The sequence below is a fragment of the Ictidomys tridecemlineatus genome, unplaced genomic scaffold, assembly GCF_052094955.1.
Source record: "Ictidomys tridecemlineatus isolate mIctTri1 unplaced genomic scaffold, mIctTri1.hap1 Scaffold_42, whole genome shotgun sequence".
Classification (NCBI taxonomy): Eukaryota; Metazoa; Chordata; class Mammalia; order Rodentia; family Sciuridae; genus Ictidomys; species Ictidomys tridecemlineatus.
Genome location: NW_027522720.1, coordinates 1,094,671 through 1,117,783, shown reverse-complemented (window position 1 = coordinate 1,117,783; position 23,113 = coordinate 1,094,671). Strand labels below are relative to the sequence as shown.

The 23,113-nt window shown below is 40.3% G+C and overlaps 1 pseudogene across 1 annotated transcript in view; it reads right to left on the bottom strand.

Annotated features, from left to right (window-relative positions):
• LOC144373516 (phosphatidate cytidylyltransferase, mitochondrial-like) overlaps positions 1-22,561 on the bottom strand; it is a 48,403-nt pseudogene extending 25,842 nt beyond the window's left edge. The window contains exons 1-4 of the transcript XR_013433170.1: positions 22,322-22,561; positions 19,807-19,989; positions 16,890-16,982; positions 7,018-7,168 (exon numbers count right to left, since the gene is read on the bottom strand). The product of XR_013433170.1 is annotated as a phosphatidate cytidylyltransferase, mitochondrial-like (transcript). The remainder of the gene's footprint in view (positions 1-7,017; positions 7,169-16,889; positions 16,983-19,806; positions 19,990-22,321) is intronic.
• Between the last annotated feature and the right edge of the window lie 552 nt (positions 22,562-23,113).

Below are 23,113 nucleotides of genomic sequence, written 5' to 3'. Positions count from 1 at the left end.
CTTAAACATGATAGACAAGCATTCTACCATGGAACTAAATCCTCAGCTCTTTTAATTTTTTATTTTGAGGCAGGGTATCATTAAGTTACTGAGAATTTGCGATCCTCCTGCCTCGACCTGCCTAGTCTATGAGATTACAGGTGTGCACCACTGCGTGCGCCTGGTGTGTCTGTCCTGATACCACAGTTATCTTGTTCTGAAGTGGTGTCTATGTGGCTTTGACAGGCACTTCCCTAATACAAATAACGTTGAGCATCTTTTCATGTGCTTATTGTCTATTTATATATTCTGTTTGACAAAATCCTCGCCTGTTTTTAACTTGGGTTATTTTTATTGTAATTGTTAGAATTCTTTATATAGGGGCTGGGGATGTGGCTCAAGCGGTAGCGCACTCGCCTGGCATGTGCGGGGCACTGGGTTCGATCCTCAGCACCACATAAAAATAAAGTGTCCATCAAACACTAAAAAAGCAAATATTAAAAAAAAAGAATTCTTTATATATTTTGATAATAGTTCCTTGTCAGATATATATTTATAAACATTTTTTCCTACTTTGTTAGTTGCTTTTTACTTTCCTGATGATATTACTTGCAGCACAAGTTTTTAATTTTTATGTGGTCTTATTTTTTTTCTTTTATTGTTTCTGCTTTTGGTATACATTTTGGAATATATCTGAGAAATCATCTTTCTAATCTAAAGTCACTCTTTTAAGAGTTTTATCTCTTACATTTAACTGTTCTATCTATGATTCATTTTGAGTAATTTTGTGTGTGGTATGAGTTAGGGATCTAACTTCATTCTTTTGAAATAGGACAAAATAAGTACTTTGTATTTTAAAAAATGAGTAAAGCAAGCCATGACACATTCTTTTAAACCCAGGTACTTGGGAGCCTGAGGCAGGAGGATGCCAAGTTTGAGTCCAGCCTGGGCAACTTAGTGAGACCCTGTCTCAAAATAAAAAAAGAAAGCAAGGGCTGGGAATATAAACTCAGTGGTAGAACACCTGGTAATTTAATCCCCAGTACTGCTAATAAACCAAAAAATAAAAGAAACCTAAGGCAGTTTTTCTAAGAGCCAGCCTAATGCATTACTCAAAAGGCATTCTCAAAAATATCTCCATAGCTGCAGGAAAGACACTGTACTGCACCAACTCACACACAGAAGAGGGTGAGGTAAGAATAAACTACTGAAGTACTGTTATATAAATCTGAATTATTTTTCTTTTTTCTACTTTAGAGAGGTATAAATCCCCAGCACCAACCTCCTCCAAATCCTGGAAACACAAACAAAGACAAAAATTCCTTTCCTCCCAAAGACAAATTAAACCAACCAATAAATAAAATGTATGTGTGTCAGACAGTGGAAAATGTTGTAGAGGAAAAAAGTGGGGGGCATGGAAAAACAACAGGCAATATTGGGGTAGCAGGGAAGACCTCAGATAATCCAGGATGGAAGCCTGTGGGAGCCCTGGGAGCCAGCAGGACCATGAGGAGAACTGTCCCAGCTGTGACCCAGCGCGTACCCTTCACGGAACAGTGGGGGGTGAGAGCAAGGGTTCTGGGATTAGACTCTCTGAATTCAAATCACAGACTGGCACTTACACGAGCTACAGCACCCTCAAACGTAAAATGGGAGCCATATAGGAATGAGCTTTCCCGTTGGAGGGAATGAATGAGTTGATACGTGTAAAGCACTAAGAGAATCCCGACACAGGAGTCACCAGGGAGTCAGACGTTACTCATGATCTGTGTCCTTTGGAAATGCTACCTTTTCAGAAATAATCAAGTATACACTTGTCACAGAGGTTCCAGCTGTGGCCTCAACCAAAGGTTAAGTCGGTCAAGGAGACAGCAGGCCTCCCAATCCTGATGTGGCCTCCTGAATCCTCTGAGTCCCCCTGCCCCCATGACCAGAGCACCCAGTGGCACTGCTGGCAAAGTTCTGGAAAGTATTACATCACAGAATAAATCTGTTCACTCCAGAGAAAAACATGTCTCCCTACTGGCTTTCACCAGAATCCAGGCATGAGGAAGTTTACTCCTGCTTTAGAGCGCGGGCGCACACACTGATTTTCCTCCCCCAAGAATCGACTGGCAACTCCCTCGCTGCTTTGCTTGTTCCTAGAAGTCAGCTTGCCTGTGTTCAGGCAATCTGGCATGGACAGCAGTCCATTCATTCTCTCCCTGGACAGTGCTAGGAGGTGTTTTTTCACTCCTTAAGGACCTTAAATGGACAGATGAACTAGGGCTGACAAGTTCCCATCCACCTAAATTTTCTAATTTGAACATTTTTTGTCAACATGTAACACGTTTTCTAATTCTGGCTGGGCTGGTGATATAGCACAGTGGTCAAGTTCTTGCCTAGCAAGTATGAGGCCAGGGTTTAATCTCCAGCACCATTCAATCAATCAATCAGTGGGTACGGTACACACACACCTGAAATTCTAGCTACTAAGGGAGGCTGAAGCAGAAGGATCACAAGTTCAAGGCCAGCCTCAGGAGCTTAGTGAGACCCTGGTCTCAAAATAAAAAAAAATAAAAAGAACTGGGGATATAGCTCAGTGGTTAAGAGCCTCTGGATTCAAACCCAAATACCACAGTAAATAAACAAAACAGTAACAACCATTTTCTGAGTACTATCAATGAGATAAGATGCTAGGACTTTTATATATATTATCTCACTAAAAACTTCTTTATGAGATACTTATTTCTACCTTATAAATAAGAAAACGGGGGGCTTGGAAAGAGTCAAGCAACTTCAGAAAGCTGGTGGTAGGTCCACCATGTACTAGATGAGGGACGACGGTCAGGTAACCTCTCTGAGCATCAGTTTTCTCATCTGTAAGATGGGACAATAACACAGCAACCAAATCAAAAGGCTCTCATGAGGATTATTAAACTAGTTATCACATCCCAAATATCGAGGGTAGCTCCTGGCATACAATAGTGAGTGTGGCTTTCTCCAGCCATAGACTTAAGGTCATGGACCCTTCCCCTAGACGTCCCCTCGTCTTCTTGACATATGCTGTTTTTTCAGTTCACCACTGACTCACCGTGCCTGCACATGTTTACCAGTGTGAAGTTCCTTAGAGCAGAAGTTCTATCTTCAGCTCTTTGGGTATGAGTCGCTGACTCATTTGATAAATGTTAAGCCAGGATCGTTACCTAAAATTAGTCATTTTTATAGTTTGCACTTACTTAAGAAAGCTCCAGGTGACTATTTCAAAGTCATTTGGTATTCTTTTCCTGTTTACTGAAGTGCTGACTTCTAAGAATAAGTGAAAGCTTTCTCGTCCCTAATTTTGCAGGCCTTCTTCCTCCACCTACTCCTTTCTCACCCATCATTTACAATAATGCTGCCATAAATAGGGGCCCCAGAGCAGTCAAAGTGACCTTTAAGTACTAAATAAAATGTACAGGTTATTATTATTCATAGTAATACCGACAGATCTTGACTCTGCCAGTAACTACTAGCAGGAACTTGTCCAATTATCGCAGAGAGGCACTATTTTCTCTATCCCTTCCTCTTCTCTTCTCCTGGAAGGAGAAATGTTGAACTTCACAGGCAAGGGACCCCATATAATCTCTCAACTGGGAAAAGATAGAAAATGTCAAAGTTGTAAATCAAAGAGAGGCTGGGTGGGTACTTTAAATACTGGAATATTCTGAGGTCCTGGGAGATTTGGATTTAACAAACGGTCAGAATTCTTTCAATTCAAGGATACTAGGTTCTCAGAAGCCTAGGAAAGACAGGAGGAAAATTGGCCTTTTGACACAATGCCTGAAGCAAGTCTCAAAGCTGTGAAAATGACCTACTCACGGGACCTACATCCTTTTCTACCCTTACCAGTCTAGTTCTAGCAAAACTCAGCTACAGATTTATAGCAACTTGAATGACACTTAAGAAAATCAAAGACTGGGGACATTGCTCAGTGGCTGAGCATGTGTTCAGCAAGCATGAAGTTTGGATTCAATTCCCAGGACTAAAAGAGTCAACAGACAGGTAAAAGTAGTTCCATTACTCTCTAGTCAATATTCAGAATTTATTAAAGAGAGCTTCCAGCCAGAATCCACCTTGCACTATGCAGATGTTATTACATGGGAGAAAAAAATAAGAGAGGTAACACTGTGGGCCCCAGAGAGCAGTCTCATCTTCTCTCAAAGTCTACCCATCACAAGAGGCTTCTTCTCTTTTTGAGGTGCTGGGGATTGAGCCAGGGCCTTGTGCATGCAAGACAAGCACTCTACCCACTGAGCTCTATCTCCAGCACCACAAAAGGCTTCTGTGATGCTTTTTTCCACGTGGGAGTTTAGGGAGGGAACAACTCCAAAAATGGACTCTCTTTTCCCACTCACTGCATGCACGTGGACCCATTTATTCTGATAAGTAGTCACGCTATTCTTTGCCTCTTTTTTTGTCTTTTTGTTTTTTTTGTAGATGAACAGCACACCTTTATTTTGTTTGTTTATATGTGGTGCTAAGGAGTGAACCCAGTGCCGCACATGCTAGGCAAGCGCTCTACCACTGAGCCCCGGCCTCAGGCCTACTCTTTGTCTCTTGATGAAGGGCATGGATGCTGCCAGGTGAAGCTGGAAGCAAAAAAAGGTCAAGGTTACTTCACTTCTGTTCTTTCCAGTGTTGCAAATACAGCTGTGCTGTGCTAGATGCATTTTAAGAAGAAGAAAGAAGAATAAGACCTCTGAAGGCTCTTACAGCATTAAATTTCCATGAAATATTATCTGTGTTGAGATTTGGAGAATAAATAAGCTGTTTTGAGGACCGAGTCCTCTGACTTACACTTAAGAAACTGGGAAAGACATAATTGATTTAAGACAGTGGTTTTTAAACTTTTTAAGTAGCAGATAATTTTTCTTGTCAATGAAAGAAAAAAAAATCTTTTTTGTTTAATGGTGCTGGGGATGGAACCCAGGGCCTTGTGTATGCTGGGCAAGGCCTCTGCCACTGAGCTACATCCTCAGTTTGTAACTGAGATCTTACACGGGACCTCACTGTATGAAACAGGCAAATGTGATGCTCCTCTGGCTGCAGCTTGGGTGAGGAACCAGGGGCCCCAACCTTTCAGCTCTCCCCTCACCCTTTATAGGACCTGTTCCCATCTCTGAGGAACACAACTGGCGGAAAGGGAAAGAAATCAACATTTAGACAAATTAACAAACAAATATATTAAATGAATGGGGAAGAAGGGAAAGCTTTTCCTTCCTGTGGAGTAAAAGGATTTGGAAAATCACTACTTTGGACCAATGCAGTAAAGACTGGTTTGAGCAAAACTCTTCCATGGGCGCTTAATTCAGGAGGGAAAGTTTGGTAAGAAGCAGGAAATTTCTGTGACCTTCATACAAACAGACTGCATATAAGGGAGGAAACACTGGTTACAAAGAGGCAAATGTTGCTGGTCTGTAGACTTCAGAAATGTGAATGTCATGTAAGAAAAGGGAAAGTGAGGTTAGCATGCATGAGGCCTGAGGCTCAGTCCCCACCACCAGACGATACAATAAAAACTAAGAGAGGTACAACTAAATTCAGTATATGATTTTTGACTAGGTCATGTACTTTAGAAAAAACATGTTATAATGGACATTATTGGAATGCCTGATATTTGGAATATGGATTATCAGTTTGATCAAAATTATCATCATCACCATCATCATCATGGGGACTAAACTCAAGGGTGCTTTACCACTAAGCTACATTCCCAGCCCTTTTTATTTTATTTTGAGATAGGGTGCCACTAAATTGCTGAGACTTGCCTAGAACTTGAGATTCTCCTGCCTCAGCCTCTGAAATCACTGGGATTATAGATGTGGGCCACCTTGACCTGCTGCATCAGTATTAAATTTCCTGAATTTGGTAACTGTACTATGGTTATGGTCTAACTTGGACATGATATGTATGACCTCAAACACTTCAGGGAAAAACAACATCAACAACAACAACACAGTACATTTATATACAGAAAGAGCAATAGAAAGCAGGGTCCCGAGAGGAGCATCAGCATCACCCCAGAACCTTGTTAGAAATATAAGGTCTTAGGCCATTTCCCAAACCTACTAAATCAGCTGTCTGGGTTAAGGTCAATAATCTGTTTTTTAATTAATTTTTTATTTTGGCAGTACTAGGAATTGAATCTAGGGGTGTTTTACCACTGAGCTACACTCCCAACCCTTTTTATTTTTATTTTAAAATAGGGTCTAACTAAGTTGCTGAGGCTAGCCTCAAACTTGCAATCTCCTGCCCCAGTCTCCCAAATCACTGGAATTAAGGTATGCCCCACCACATTCTTTTTTTTTTTCCAATAATCTTTTTAGTTGTAGATGGACACAATACCTTTATTTTATTTATTCATTTTTACATGGTGCTGAGGATCAAAAGCAGTGCCTCACACATGTTAGGCAAATGCACTACCACTGAGCCACAACTCCAGCCCTCCAGTTGTTTCAAGAAGCCCTCAGAGGCATACTGACTTTGAAAACCACTGGTACAGAGAGAATGAGAAAACATATAGTAAAATGTTAAAATTGGTGGATCAGGAAAATGGGTTTATGGGAATTTTCTGTTATTATTCTCAAAACCTTTCTGTAGATTTGCAATCATTTCAAAATAAAAATAAGCAATAGCAACAACCAAAAATCACCCTTGGATAATATCTAGAGGGGGGCTGGGATTGTGGCTCAGTGGTAGAGCACTCATCTAGCACATGCGAGGCCCTGGGTTGGATCCTCAGCACCACATAAAAATAAATAAATAAAGGCATTGTGTCCAACTACTTCTAAAAAATAAATATTAAAATAAAATCTGGAGGGTTGTGGAGAGAAGACGGGAGACACTGGATGTAGGGAGGCAAATCAGAAAGCTACTGCAGTAAGTGACACAGGAAGTGATAGAATTTAGAAATAAGACCACTGCAGTCCCTGGGCAGGGTGAGGAGCAAGCTATTTGCATAGCGTTCAAATGACAAATCTCCTTCTTGAAAAAGGTTTGGACACACAGGACACTAACCAGTGTAGGAGAGTCCAGCGATCTCTATGAAGAGGTCTTCCTCAGAAAAGCTTTCGGGGAGCATGAGGAAAGCGGCAGTCACAGCGCTCTTCAGATTTTTATCAAGTGCTGACCTAAGGATGACGTTTTCATTCATTGCGATAATTTTCACCTGGAAAAGGCAAACATTCAGAAGAAAAATTTTAGAAGAGGAGTATTGCTCAAGCCACAGGTTGACACATATAGCTGGAACCATCCCAGATGCCGACCACTGAGGATCTTGGAATATTAGTTTGGTTGACATGAAATGATTACTATTCTAATAAGTAATCCCAGAATCTCCTCTTATGCCAAAATCAGAGAAATCTATCACATAGGAAGGGATCAGAATGCCAAAGAAAACAAAATTAATATTCTTTTTAAATGAGCAAACTCACCACAGGCTTTGAAAAAGAATAAACATCCTTTGGGAATATCAATATTTTTATTTTTTCATCTCAGTTTTTAAATTTTCTAGTGAGAGAAGGCATTTTCTTTACTCAGAACTCACCTCTCTTCTTGCCCACAAATAACCTAGGCAGTTCATGCTTTATGATTTTTAGATACACAGATTTGAAACTCGGTGAAGGAAAATGGAAAGAAAATTAGCTACAATTGAAAGATCGTGGGTTTTAAATATAGATCTGGGCTCAAATCCATGTACTTACAAACTGTGTGAGTTTGGGCAAATGACCTAACTTCCCAGAACTTAAGTCATCATCTATAAAATAGGGATAACAGATTTGTATCAAGGAATTGTCAAAGATTGAAAACAACAATAAATGTAAATGTTTGAGTTCGTGCTTTGCTCAATACAAAGCATTATTCTCCTAAATATATGTCAGAAGCAGTTGTCTTTGACTGTCTAAAATCCATGTCAGAAGCAGCTGTCTTTGACTGTCTCCAAATCCATTAAATACATTAGAGCTCCAGTCTGTTCTCAGAGTCTCGGTTTTTAAAAACAGTAAGGTAGGGCTGGGGATGTAGCTCAGTGGTACAGTGCTTGCTTTGCATGTGTAAGGCCCTAGGTTCCATCCCCAATTACTTACACACACACACAGACACATACACCACACACACACACAAAATGCACTCTAGTTAAGAGAATATGTTCAAGTCTCAGCTCCATCTCCTCCTAGCTGTGGTGATGGGCATTGCTCCTTATCAATAAAATGGGGTTAACAGATCAAATGAGATACGGTACATAATACATTAGCTGAAGTGAGCTTCCTTTGGTGTGCTACTTGGTACACAGGCAATGAATTTCTCTAAGCCAGGGGTTTTCATCTTTGCTAGCATTAACATCATGGGAGAGTTTATTAAAACACATAATAATGGGTCCAAACCCCAAAGCTTCTGATTCAGTTGCCCTGCAGGAAGGTTGAAAATGTATATTTCTAACAAGGTCCTAGAAAATGTTGAGGCTGTTTTGGGTTCAGGGACACCTTTCCCCCTGCCTTTTAAAAATTTTTTTTGGTGATTGAACTCTTGGGTGCCTAATCAATAAGCCACCTCCCCAGTCCCTTTTATTTTGAGACAGGATCTCACTAAGTTGCTGATGCTGGCCTCGAACTTGTGATCCTCCTGCCTCAGCCTCCTGAATTACTGGGATCACAGGCATGCACTAAAGTGCCCAGCCAGAGACCAAATTTTGAGAATACTTTTAGCTATTCTGCTTAGAAGGAGAATTACCAAATTGCTCTTCAGAATGGTTATATCAATTTATATTCCCACCATAATCTTTTTAAAACATCTGCTACTGACTGATTTTCTATACAAAGAAAAGAGTCTAGAAGACCTTAATAAGGACTCATAGATATCTGAAATGTATCAACTGTCTCTAAACAACTTGGTGTTGTTGATAAATTTTCCTCCTTTAATAGAAAACAGGGCATATAAAATTGTTTTTTGCCAAATAATAATGCATTAAGATGGCATACAAAAGGCACACTCTAAGAAACTCCAAAATAAAGTTCTACTGGAAAGAGGAGAATGATGTTAGTTTTTTGTTGTTTAAAAAAAAAAAAGTGGTAGCACCATAAGACATAACTATAAATCAAGCTTAACAACCTAAATTCTAACTTTTGCCTTGTGTTATCCACCTTTTTTCTAAGGGAATATTTCCAACATCTATACCTCATATATGATAGGTAAGCCACTTGGTTCAATATCACCTCCTCCACCCTTATAATTATGAGAACTTAATAGACCTTAATTAAGCCTTTTGGCTTGGGTGAGTTTAGTATCTTTGCCATCATCTGCAGAGTATAACACCAAGGAACAGCCCAGGAACAAGACTCGCCTAAGGTTGCACAATGAACCAATGGCAAAACCAGGGCCACACCCTTGCACTATGCAATTCAAGTTCTAAATATTTTGAGTTATCATCATGCATTCAGTTAGGGATGTATTCTGCTTGACTTATTTTGACAGAAGTTTAATAAAACAATTTTTTTTCAATGTGGAAATTGAACTGGGGGCTATAAATATGCTAGGCAAGTACTCAACCACTGAGTTGCATCTCCAGCTCCTGAAATTTTTAAAATCCTACAACACCTTAGAAGTAAAATTTGTATTCCATATGGAATCAGTGATCTAGGAAGGCAACTTACTCAACTTACTGGTGGAAAAACTGAGGGCTAGAGAAGTCAAATACCTTTCTCTAAGAAGTGACACAATGGACCAAGCGAGGTCCAGTCCCCTGATGTGTCCCCTGTGATACCATTCTGCTTCCATATTCCTACCCTTCAGTCTTCATCCTAATTCACCAGTCCTTATCATAATTATTCCCTCTCTCTCTCTCTCTCTCTCTCTCTGGCTATTACAGAAACCCAGTGAAATCAGAGGCTATTTTAAGGCGCTAAATACTCAAAGAGGCAAACAAAAGAATAAGTTTGGAAGATTTTCTCCTAGTTAACAGAATAACCAATTGTTCTCCAAGAAATCTGTTCTACTTAGGTTGGAAGAAAGCAGTCCAGTACTTAAGGTGAAGAGAGTGCAAATAAAAGCATCCTTACTCAAAGGGAAAACGTGAATTCTGAAGGCTCTGCTACTGTGCTGATCTGGTTCTTCAACGAAAGGTGAACTAGGAACTTGTCTCGGCAGCACTGTAATTTGTTGTTCAGAGTGAAAAGCCAGTGAACGCTTGGGGCACTGCCAGAGAGGCCTGGGAAAAGAAGAAAGTCCTCAGAGTTGTGAATAGCTGTTTGTACCTTACTGGGAATGCCCCGACCTGAACTGCATAGATAACATTAGCTCTAATGCCAGGGTGCAGATCCTGACTGCAGAGAGGAAGGGACAAAGCTCGGAGGGACTTTAAAAGGAGAGATTTGTGAGTACCTTTCAAGACAGATAAAAAAAGAAAGCCACCCTCCATCTCTATAACAGTCACTGGGAAAGACTACTTGAATTGTGAAGAGTGAAGTTTCAGTTACAAAGAAGGCAACCCTACCTAGTGCTGAACTACTCAACCGTTGGCCAGAACTTTTTGATTCCAAATGGTCAGGAGGGGTGACTCTTCTAAATAGTCACTGCTTGAAAATGAAGAAGGGCGGAACACAAGAATGGGATCAAACCTTATCTATCTACTGGACTGGGGGATCTTCAAGGACAAATAATGTGGGGGGTCTTTTTTTTTTTTTTGGCATGCACAAAGAAGAACCTTAGTTGTCTTTTGAATAACTAAATGAATGGCTCAATCTTTGCATTTCAAAGGCTAGAAAACCAAAGGCTGGTTCACAGCAGGGAAGAGCCAAAACTAGTAAACCAGGTTTTCCAATTCCCAGTTCAGGGATCTTTTATACCAGGGGGATTTTTCCCATTTGAAATACATAAATAAATACAACTCTAATATGGTGATAGTTACAGGACTGTAAATATACTAAAAACCACTGAACTTTACACTTTAAATGGTTGAATTATGGTATGTGAAGTATACCTTAATAAAGCTATTACAAAAAAACCAATGCTGCATTACTGGCTGGGGTGTAGCTCAGTGGTAGACACCTTGGCTAGCATGCCTGAGGCCCTGGGTTCCATCTCTAGAGCCCTGAAAGATAAAAAGAAACTTCAAACAAAATTATCTCTACAGGGCTAGGGTTGTGGCTCAGTGGTAGAGCACTTGCCTAGCACATGCAGGGCACTGGGTTCTATCCTCAGCACCATATAAAAATGAATAAATAAAATAAAGGTATAAAAAATGTTAGGGCTATTGTTGTGGCTCAGGGGTAGAGTGCTCACTTAGCACGTGCAAGGCCCTGAGTTTGATCCTCAGCACCACATAAAAATAAATGAATAAAATAAAGGAATTGTGTCCAACTAAAACTGGAAACTAGATATTTTTTTAAAAAATTTTAAATGTTACAAAATCATCTATACATGAAAAACAAGTGAAATACAAAAATCCCAAATTATGTCAAAGTAATTAGGGAACTGACTTTAACTTGCTTTAGTGTTTTTGTTTTTTTTTTTAAACTTACAAAAGATTGTTCACATGTTCTATTAAGTAATTTAAATTCCATGGTTCTTCACTTAAAAAATATTTGCAGGGCTTGGGATGTAGTACAGTGGTGACTTGCTCAGCCACACACACACACACACACACACACACACACACACACACACACAGCAAATGACTAAATGACTCAGAAACGTAAGTCTGTACTAGAAATCAAAACATGGTATCTCCTCAATTATAAGGTAAGTTGCTAGTAAAGTATAACAGAAATTTAATTTTAAATTCAATTTTTCCCAGAAATGTCCATCTTTTTAACTCCTGTATATTCCTTTTAAAGATTTAACTTGCAAGTAATTGAGGAATTCTATTTCAATTTGCAAAGTGCAAGACAATTTTGGAGTTTTAGACAATATAACAATGTAACTGCTTTTAAAACATAAAAACAAAGAATTCGTACTCTTTCTCATAATTCTTAAAATAACCACCCATTTTTCTTGTTGAAAATGCTACTATCCTTTCAACAGATTTGCTCAAGTTTGATTAATACTTGCTGCCATCTAGAGGGAAAAATGATTGCTGAAAGACTTACCACAGAGAAGTCCGCTTAACTGTGATTTCCACAGGAGTGGAAAAAACTGGGGGCAGGATCAGGAGGGAGTCACTTCACCTGTTTATCATTTTCACTTTTTAAAAAGATAAGTCTTTTTTTTTTTTTTTGGTACTAGTGATAAAATCCAGGGGTGCTCTACCACTGAGATACACCTCCAGCCCTTTTTATTTTTTCTTTTGAGACAGGGTCTTACTAAATTGCTGAGGCTGGTCTCAAACTTGTGATCCTCCTGCCTCAGCCTCCCAGGTCCCTGGGATTCAGGTGTGAGCTACCATGGCAAGCTTTTATTTTATTTTCTAAATTAGGCAAGAAATTCATAGTTTTGTTTAAGGTAATGTAGCTGCTACTCCTTGTCTTGGACTGCTTTTATTTTACAAGAACATATGACATTTAGATAAATTCTGAGATCAGGCCATAGGGTGTAGCTCAGCAGATCACATACTTAGCATGTGCAAGGCCCTGGGTTCGATCCCCAGAACAAAATCAAAACAACAAAACAAAACAAAAAGATAATTTCCAGTACTTACATTCTTAGATTTCAGGGCATCTCAGGTTTCTAACACCATTTTTTTTTAATTTAAAAAATTCCAGGCATAAAGTATAGTACAGAGAATAACGCAATATTTTTGTATTTGATCTTATTTGATCTCAACATAACTGAGATAGCCAGGGATGAAGAGAAGGGAAATATCATTTTTCTGAATGGTTCTGAAGTATCAGGAATTTCAGAACCCTTGTCCACAGATGAAAATATCCCAAGGTGTGAGGGACTCTATCGGTGGCACAAGGTCACAAGATTAGTAAGGGTCACAACTGAGATCCTAACCTTAGCTCTCTTAGACTCTAACTAAAATGCCCATGTTCTTCCCAACATTAATACTCTGTTTCCAATTTTCAACGCTTTTGGGGCGTTGGCAGGGTAAGTACTATTATCCCTATTTTACACATGAATTGACTGACATTCAGAAAGATAAAACCAGGTGCCTGAGTTCGTATAAACTCCTAATAAGCAGTAGGAATTAATATGACCAAACACTTCTAATTCCACATTCATTTATCTTTCTATCAATAACATTTTTAAAAATATTTATTTATTTTTTAGTTATTGGCGGACACAACATCTTTGTATGTGGGGCTGGAGGATCGAACCCGGGCCGCACGCATGCCAGGTGAGCGCGCTACCGCTTGAGCCACATCCCCAGCCCCTATCAATAACATTTTTAAAATTATAAAACCCTTAGAAGTAAAATGAATATTTATATATTTTCAATTGCATTTATTTGCTTAATTATGAGCTTTACCTGTTATCCAGTCTAAGAATGAGAAATTCATCTATAGATATTTGAAATTATTTCAGTAAGCTTATTGTTTCTGGATGTTTAAAAAATGTATGTATGGGCTGGGGGTGTGGCTCAGTGGTAGAGCACCTGCCTAGCATGTGTGAGGCCTTGGGTTCCATTTCTAGCACCACACATACAAAACAAAACAAAACAAAACAAAAAGCACCTGGCAAATTCTTTTGTTTGTCAGACACAGAAATTTTTTCTTTTTCTATTTGGGGCTATTTATGGATTATAGAGATTTGGTAAAGTATACTCCAAAAGGAAATTACAACCTTTCCTTTCTCCCTACTTAATCATCCCTGAAAAATTTTAAAATTTATGGTGAATATTCTTATTTTACGGTAATATAGTTATTTCCTTAGGTTTAATAAGAATCTGTTTCTTGGGCTGGGGCTGTAGCTCAGTGGCAGAGCACTTGCCTAGCATGTGTAAGGCACTGGGTTTGATCCTCAGCACCACATAAAAATTTAAAAAAGGTTAAAAAAAAAGAGTAAAATAAAGGCATTCTGTCCATCTACAACTAAAAAAAAAATTTTTTTAAAAGAATCTGTTTTACTTGGGTGGGGAAATATAGCTCAATGGTAGGGCACTTGCCTAGTATGTGCAAGACCCTAGGCTTGATCCTCAGCACTGCCAAATAATAATAATAATAATAACCATAATTATAAAATGATTTTACTGAAGGAAAATTTATAAGTGTACATATTTGAAAGATTTGGCTTGATAAATTTTTATACATGTGTATACATGTATAATATGCTCAAGTATTTCTGCATATTTTAATGAATTATACAATTTTTTCTGTTTTTTATTGGTGCATATTATTTATATAGAAGGGTGGGGGTTTCATTGTGGTATATACATATATAAATAAAGTGTAATTTGGTCAGTTTCACTTTCTAGCATTCCCCAATTCCCCTCCGCTTCTCTACTTCCTCTACCTTAGTGGTTGGTCTCCCTTCTATTTTCACTGAATTCTTTTTTCCTCCCAGTTTCATCCCTCCATCTTTCAGATATGAAAGAAAACATATCTCTAGTTTTCACATATGATACTGTGAGTCTGACTTATTTCACTCAAAATTATGATCTCTGGTTCCATCCAATTTCCTGCAAATGACAGAATTTGTTCTTTGTTGGGAAGAGTTTTATTCTTTCTGAATAAAATTCCATTTACACTACTAAATTTTAAGCCCAGGTTCAAAGCAAGAGCATCTTGACAGCCCATATACACAAATAAAGAAATTTTTCTGACACAGACCAAATGAACTATGACAGTAGAAATCTCTTATTTTTCCCCATAGCTCACTATAAAAGGAGGTAGGGGTTGCTGTTATGGGAGATACCTGAGAACAACCCATCTGCTATTTTTGGAGCCTAAGACCCTGGTCAGTATAATGAAAATTTTCCTTGGGAGGTGTATGAGATTGACAACTGTGACTAGTTAGCACAGTTCTTTCTTTTGCTATACTGGGGATTGAACCCAGGGGCACTTTAACACTGAGCTACATCCCCAGCCCTTTTTATTTTTTATTTTGAGATTGGTTCTTGCTAAGGTGCTGCAGCTGGTCTTAAACTTGTGATCCTCCTGCCTCAACCTCCTGAGTTACTGGAATTCTAGATGTATGCCATTGCACCTGGCTCAAGTAGTTCTTAAAAAAGAAGCTTTCTCAGAAAATAGGCCATACTTTTGAAAAAAAGAAAAAAGATGATAGTTGCAAACACTTGTTAAAAGTTCAAGTTCCTTCCCACTTCTTTGTCCCTGTTCCTTTCTATCAAAGCCATGGAGAAGCCAAAACCCCACAGTCTCTTTCAGGAGCATCCCCAATGAGGTAAGAATATAGTGACAGGACATCACCACTGGCCTCAGGAGGATAAAACAGGGTCCAGAATACCATTCTCCCCTGGAATGACGGCCTGACTCATTCATTCACTCAACAGTTACTGACTGCTTTCTGTGTGACAGACATTGTCCTGTCTTTTTCGAGGAGACAACGGTGGACACGTAGTGCCCTGAGCTTCTAGAAGAGAAGATGAGGATGTACATAGTACAGACAGAGGTGCCACTAAGGCACTGGACACCTTCTCTGCCAACTCCCCAAATGGACTGACCCTGTACCTGAGGGGGACAATCTGTCTTTTACTCCCAGCATCTGACACCAAATGTGTGGGGCTTTTTCTGTCACACCAACAAATTCTCCAACTTTTTGGACACCAGTTGTGTGTCCTACAATAGAATTTAATTTTGATATTATCTATCTCGAGCTATATAGAGAATCCTTAAGTTAGGGGCTCAATCCCACACAACTAAGTAGCTGTAAATTTCCACAATCCCTTCCTCTGGGTTGATAATTTGTTAGAAGGGCTCACAGAACTCAGGAAGGCTTACTTACTATTACCAGCTTATTCTAAAGTATCCAACTCAGGATCAGCTAAATAGAGTGATGCAGGGGTTGGGGATGTAGCTCAGTGGTAAAATACTTAACATGTGCAAGACCCTAGGTTTGATACCAAGCATATGAAGGAGGAGAAGGAGGAAGAGGAGGAGGAGGAGGGAGGAGAGATGAGGAAGGAATAAATAGGGGGAAGGAGTATGAAGAAGAAAAGGAGGAGGGGGAAGAAGAAGAAGAGGAGGAGAAGGAAGGAAGGAGGAGAAGGAGAAGAAAGAGGAAGAGGAGGAGGAATAGTAGTAGTAGTAGGAGGAGGACAAGGTATCGTTGGGTGGGACTGGGAACTGAGCTCTGCGCCCACTCTAAAGACCCCATCCTCCCAGCACCTCAATGTGTTTGTTCATCAACATGGAAACCATCAGAACTCTGTTACTGAGGGTTTTATGGGGGTCCCACTACCTAGGCATGATTGATTAATTCACTGCCATTGAGAGTAACTCAATCTCCAGCCACTCACCCCTTCCAGAGGTGGGTGGAAAATGGGAGGTAGGGATGAAAGTTCCAGCCCATTAAGCACATTGGTGGTTTCTCTGGTAACCAGCCCCTATCCTGAAGCTATTTAGGGCCCATCAAGGGTCACCTGGGAAGGCTGTGGATGAGGCTTAGTGGTTTAGTGCTTACCTAGCATGCACATGCATGAGGCCCTGGGTTCAAGCCAGAAAGAAAAAAAAAGAGTCCCCTCATTAGATGAACTCAGGTATGGTTGAAAGGGACTTGTTATTCCTAACACTTAGGAATTCTAAGGCTTTTAGGAGCTCTGTGCCACAAGCCAAAGACAAAAACCAACCATATATTTCTTATTATGTCACAATATCACAACATAATATCTGGACATTGGTAATGAATTATAAAGGTAATTCATTAAAGGTAGAAAGAGGAGGAATCTAATAGGCATTTCCATTTCCTAGAGTTCCATCTCATTGCAATCACAAGGATTAAAAGTCAAGTTAGGTTCAGAGACACCCTAATTATGGCAGCCTAAAAAAACACACACTCACCGGTTTTTGGAGGTGTCCAGCAATGTATAAGTTATTCCAGTTGAGGAGATCTTCAATTAGAATACTGGTGCTAATAACCCCATATTTGATAAGCTGAAAAAGGAAAGAAATGGGTGAAAAAAAAAAGCCAAATATCAGGTTGTTTCTTATGCAAGTACAAAACATAAGGAAACACATCAAATTCTGGACCAGAGTAGGACCTTGATTTCCAAAGTCACTCAAAATGCCTTCCATGGAAATACCCACATCTCCACCAAAACTCTTTGAGAGGTTTAATGTCTAAAACAGATTTGGAACTCAGATATGGTTCAAGATACAGTTCAAAGTACAGGAGGTGAGGTGATCACAAACTTAGGTCCATGTGATGTTAAAGGCAGAATGGCTCTTAGACACCATTCTGCAAAAAAACCAAAACCTTTCCAAATGTTTGAGAAATATTGTTTTAGTTCATGTTCTCCATCTGAGAAATAAAAAGCTGAGGCCCAGAAAGAATAAATTAAATACTCCAAATGGCAACAGTACTAATAGAGTTAAAACTAGGTCTAGAGCCAGGCATAGTATGCACCTATAGACCCAGATATTTGGGAGGCTGAGGCAGGAGGATGGCTTGAGCCTGTAGTATGGGACCAGCCCAAACAATTCCGAGAGACCCTGTCACTTTCCAAAACAAAACAAGGCTGGGAATATACTCAGCAGTGCTTAACTAGCATGTATGTGGCCCTAGGTTTCATCTCTAGTACCACAAAAACAAACAAATAAACAAACTAGATCCTAGAATTTTAGTTCCCAATGTTCTTTTCATTGCAAAGTAACAGAAAGTTTCTTTAATTAAAAGTTTTAACTGATATCCTTTACATAGTCAATTCCTCTATTGCTGTTGACTTTGAAAGGCTTATAGTTACAAAGCAACATCCCCAAATAAAACCTCTTTATCAATGCTAAACACATGGAATTATGGTCAAGTCAATTTCCATAATAATTTGTATAAACCCTGAATGTAGATTTCCCAGGTTACAAAGTCCTATTTGTGTTAATAAATACCTTCAGATCCACTTTACTCAACTTTGGTATCCAAATAGCCTTCTCAGGCTGCACATATGTAAAAAGTATCTAAAGAATTTCAATTAAAATGTACAGTCCCCTTGGTATACAATTTTGCCTAAACCTTTAGTTACTGGAGCATGTAATACTGTTTGAAAGTTACTAATTAGAGATAGGCTCAGCATAACATTAATTATGGATAAAGAACACAGTTATGTGTTTTGCATGAATAAGTGGAAGTGGCAGGTTGGGCTTTTCCCTCCACTAGGCCACAGGACTGCAGAAACCATTCTTGCTACAGGCAAGTAATAGCTGGGGGGCAGGAGGGGGGACAGTAGAAACAGCACAAGCCTAGAAATCAAGGAGCCTGTCACTAACTAGGGGCCTGACCTTACAGAAGGTGTTCTCTCTAAACCTTCATTTCCTCATCTGCAAAATGCAGGTGCAACTAGGTGTAGTGGTGCATAGCTGGAACCCCAGCTACTCAGAGGCTCAGGCAGGAGGATTATAAGGATGAGGCCAGTTTGAGCAACTCAGCAAGAAGCTGTTTCAAAATATAATTTAAAAAGGGGTGAGGAAGTTGCTCAGTGGTAGAGTGCCCCTGGGTTCATACCTTAGTACCATATAAAAGGAAAAAAAATGCAAGGGAAGCAGGATAGGACCTCAACCAGAAAAGCAAATAGACGGCCTTAAGGATTTACAGACATCACCAGTCAATCACAGCACATTCCTCAGCCAAGTTCAGATCCTTCTCAAGTCAGTATTCCAGTCTCCTGCCCTTTAACGCATGCTCCTTTGAGCAGTTACATGAGCATTACCAGACAGCTTGTAAAATATGCAGCATCTCAGGTTCCATACTAGACTACTCAATCAGAATCTGTACTTTAAAAGATCCCCACATTATTCATATGCCTATAAGTATGCTCCAAAAATCAGCAGGAGTGTCAATCTAGCAACTGAAGCCCATACCTCATTCTTAACCCAACTAATCTCCAGGAGGCAACTGAGTTAGATCCCCACTGGTCTTCACATTTTGGGGATCCACTTAGCTCTTGACAGTCCTCTTAAGATACTGACATGCTTCATCTGGTTTGCTTTTCATCTCGTTTGCTTTTTTTTTTTTTTTGGTAGTGCTAGTGCTATAGATCAAACTCAGGAACTCATACATGCTAGGCAAGCACTCTACCACTAAGCTACAACCCAAACCTCTGGGCTGTTTCTCCTCTAAAAGATAGGCAAGAGTCTCTGATGTCAGACAATCCCTCTTTGGGGACCTTTGCTCTCTAACACCCCACTCTTGAATCCCATTCAGGTGTTAACACCAAGAGGTTCCTGTCTATTACTTGGCCTCACAGACTACCAGCCTCCCTTAATGCCCGCTTCACTTCCAATTTCTTCCTGGGGGTGTCTGTTATCTAGAAGAGATAAGACTGATCTCCACCCTGATCTTGAATAGGGCTGCCTATTCCTCACACTGACCAAACTAGGGTTCTCAAAGTATGGTTCCTAGACCTTTGGTTTCAGTGTCATTTGGAAGCTTGTTAGAAAAGCAAATTCTCCAGCTCCAGCTAGACCTACTGAATCAGAAACTCTGGGGGTGGATCCCTGCAATCTGTGTGTACAACAGATTAAAACTTGGGAACCACTTGGCAAAAAAAAAAAAAAAAAACAAGTAACATTCAATCACCTTCTCACATTGCAATCACAATGAAGGGGAGTTGAGGACTCCAGTGCCTGCTCTGTCCCTGGGTTCAGAACATCCAGCAGGAGTGTGACCCTTTCCCACCTGCACAAACATACATATTTCACTGGTGCTCTTTTAACAAAGGTTAATAATTAGCCAAGTTAAGACAAAGGCCCAACGAACGTCACTTACCCTACCATCACACATAATCAATGGATTGTAGTAAACTCCAGCGCCATAGTTATCCTGGACAGATGTGATCATCTTGGGCCCTAAAACTTTTAGAAATGAGTAGTGGCTCCAATTCTTTTTCAGGTTTTCTGAATGCCATGCAATAGGGTCATCTACTGTGAACACAAAATCCAGCATTGCATTCTGTAAAGAAAAGAGAATGAGTTCATTAATTCCTGGAAAAGTGGCTAGATAGAGTGGAACCCTCCCAAATATTGTGCTATTATGATTAGCAGAAGATCTAGGGTCTCCAATCTCTGAAAGCAATGTGAGCTTTGTTTTAATACAAATACTAATTTAATGTGTACTATGTCAGCACTTTATATATAATACATACAGCAACTTACTTTATCTTCACAATAATTCTACAAAGTAGGTATGCAATTATTCCAATTTTATAGGAAAGGAAACCAATGTCCAGGATAAGCACTGTGCCTTGGTACACAAGGCTAATTAGCCACAGACCTAAGTAGCATGGTAATAAATTCTGTGTGCTGAATAATTGTGCTCATTACCTAACTGCAGTTAAATGTGTTCCACTTTTCTTCCAGATCAAAGATCACTTGGACAAACTCTAAGTAGTATGTAAAAGGAAATAAGTCATTCACAACTACTAATAAAGTACCTATGAGTTCTGATGGGTCCTAGGGTAGAAGAGCTCAGTCTACTGGAGGGAGTATACAACTTGACTTGATAGAGGAATGCACAATGTACTAATATCACTTAAGAGTGGGGGCAGATCCCCAGTGGCTTAGGAGGCTGAGGCAGGAGGATTGCAGGTTCAAAGCCAGTTTCAGGAACTTAATGAGGTTATAAGCAACCTACTGAGACCCTGTCTCAAGATAAAAAATAAAAAGGGCTGAGGATGTGGCTTGATGGTTAAGTATCCTTGGGTTCAATCCATGGTACAAAAAAAAAAAAAAAAAGATCCAAGAGAACAAGAAGTAGGAATGCTTCTAGGGAACTTAAGTAGGAGTCTTGAAAAAGGCATTCAAGGGAAACAGGGCTGGTAAAAGTACTTGGGGAAACATGAGGAAGGCACAGAGCCATGTACAGGAAACTACTTCTATGGGTAGGAGACAGTCAGGCATGTTCTGGACCTGCAGTTTGGTGCTACTGGAACAAAACATACTTATGTTGTGGGAGATAGGACCAGAGAGGCTGTTTGCCATGCTAGAAAACTTTCCTGCAGAAGAACTAACTTGAGAGTGGAGATAAAGGATGAGGGAAATCTGATAGGTAACCACTAAAAAATTCCAGGGGAGAAACAAAAAGGTTTGAGGCGAGGCACTTGGGGTAGAGACTGGTTTGAAGGAGATTTAGTATTAGAATATACAAGGTTTGTTAACTTGAATGTAGGGGATGAGAGTGAGGGTAAGGAAAGAATCTTTTTTTTTTTTTTGGAGGGAAATCCAGTTCTACTCAAAGGAAAACCTTCACTGAAAAATGATGAAGAGTCTACAGGAGACTAAAGGATGCTCTGGGTTTCCCTCACTGTGATCCACAAACCACTGGTGATACTTAAGATGTGAGAAGACATGGGTAAACATTCTTAAATATCTATAATTATGTAAATGTATATTAGAAAAGTAATTAGATCATACTATAATTTCTCACACAACTTCATATGCTGCCAATTTAAAGAACAACATTGTAACAGCATAGATAGGAAATCCAGGCTGTAGATAGCCTCACCAGGAAGTGAATAGGCAAACTTTAACCAAAAGGCAAATTACAGCCAAGTATCTAAGTCCCTATTGCAATTTTCACACTGAATTCTGTAAATCACAATGAAAATTATATTGCTGTTGTGCTCAGCCAACTCTGAAGAGTAACAATGCTTAATCCCCACTAGACACTTGTTAAATATGCTGAGCATGAAGTGCATACACCGGCTAGCCACTAACTGTTGTCCTTAGTTACCTTCACGGTACCTGCCCTGGCCCTACAGACAATTCATCGATTTCCTTGAAATCAGAGGATTATTTTGTATTTTCTCCCACAGCAGCAGATAGGAGGAGCTCAAACGTGGCTGCGCATGAGAATCGAGCGACGTTTTTCAAATTCCTGAAGCCCAGCATCATTCTAGACGAGTTAAATCAGGAATCTCAGGTAGAACCCAGCAATTCTTTTTTTTTTTTTTAAGCTCCCTAGAAAATTCCAACGTAGTATCCAGGTTGAAAACTGAATTCGAATTTAGCAACTGTTTTTCTTTCTTTCACCGTGCCTAGGCAACAGTTTTTCCCTTCACCTAACTGCAGCTCCCAAGTGGATTCCTAAATTATCCTTCAAAACTCAGCTCACGTTCTCGTTATACTAAGAACACTTCTGAACGATTTGCATCCTCCTAATTGACGCCTGGAGTACGCAGCAGGCCACCCTAGGGGTCCGAAGGGAGAACAAGCAGAATCCTGGCAATGGGGTGGACCGCGGGGAAGCCACATGGGGAAGGTCCGGTCTCTGGGGCCGGGCTCACCTTCTGGTCTGAATTGGGACCCGCCTGGCGGTACACCCCGGAGCCATAGGCGAAAGCCAGGCTCAGCTCCTCGGGGAAGTGAGACAGGATCTTGCGGAAGGCCACCCCCGAGCTGTGCAGCGCCTGCAGCGCCTGCAGCACCATGGGTCAGAGGCTGACAGAAAACCGAGGATCCTTGGCGGAGCAGGGCGAAGGAACACAGTAGCAGGGATAAGTGGTTAAGGGTGAGGAAATGGAAGTGGGGATACCCGCTCAAACGTATGACGACTGAGTGGAGAGGTGGGACTTCAAATACTCGCACGCAGTTGGAGCGGTCGGTCTGTCAGAACCGAAGGTGAGAGGAGCGCCCTGTGAGGCTCAGGTGGGCGGCGGTCTCGCAGGCGCAGCTTCCTCTCCCGGCCCTGCCTCTCACGCACACGCGCTTCAAAGGCGCAAGAGACGGCGCGCGCCGGTGTGTGAGGACGCGGGAGCTCTGCAGAGTCCCCTGGTGGTCGGAGGAGCGCTCTGCAGGCCTGGCTTGAGGCTGCAACTTTAAGCGGGTCTGGGGGATGGGTGGGAGGTGCAGGTTCATGTCAGCTTACATAAACTGCTCTTGTGTCTAAGGAATCTTCTGTAACTCTCTCCTCAAAGCCACAGTTTTAAGAAATGACTATAAAATTGTGTGTGTTGAAGGTTTTTTTCCTAATGAAGCAAAGCCTCATATATAGAATTAACTATTCTAAAGTACACACACAGTTCAGTGCTATTTGTTCTTTAACAATGTGGTGCAACCATCATTTCTTTATGATTTTA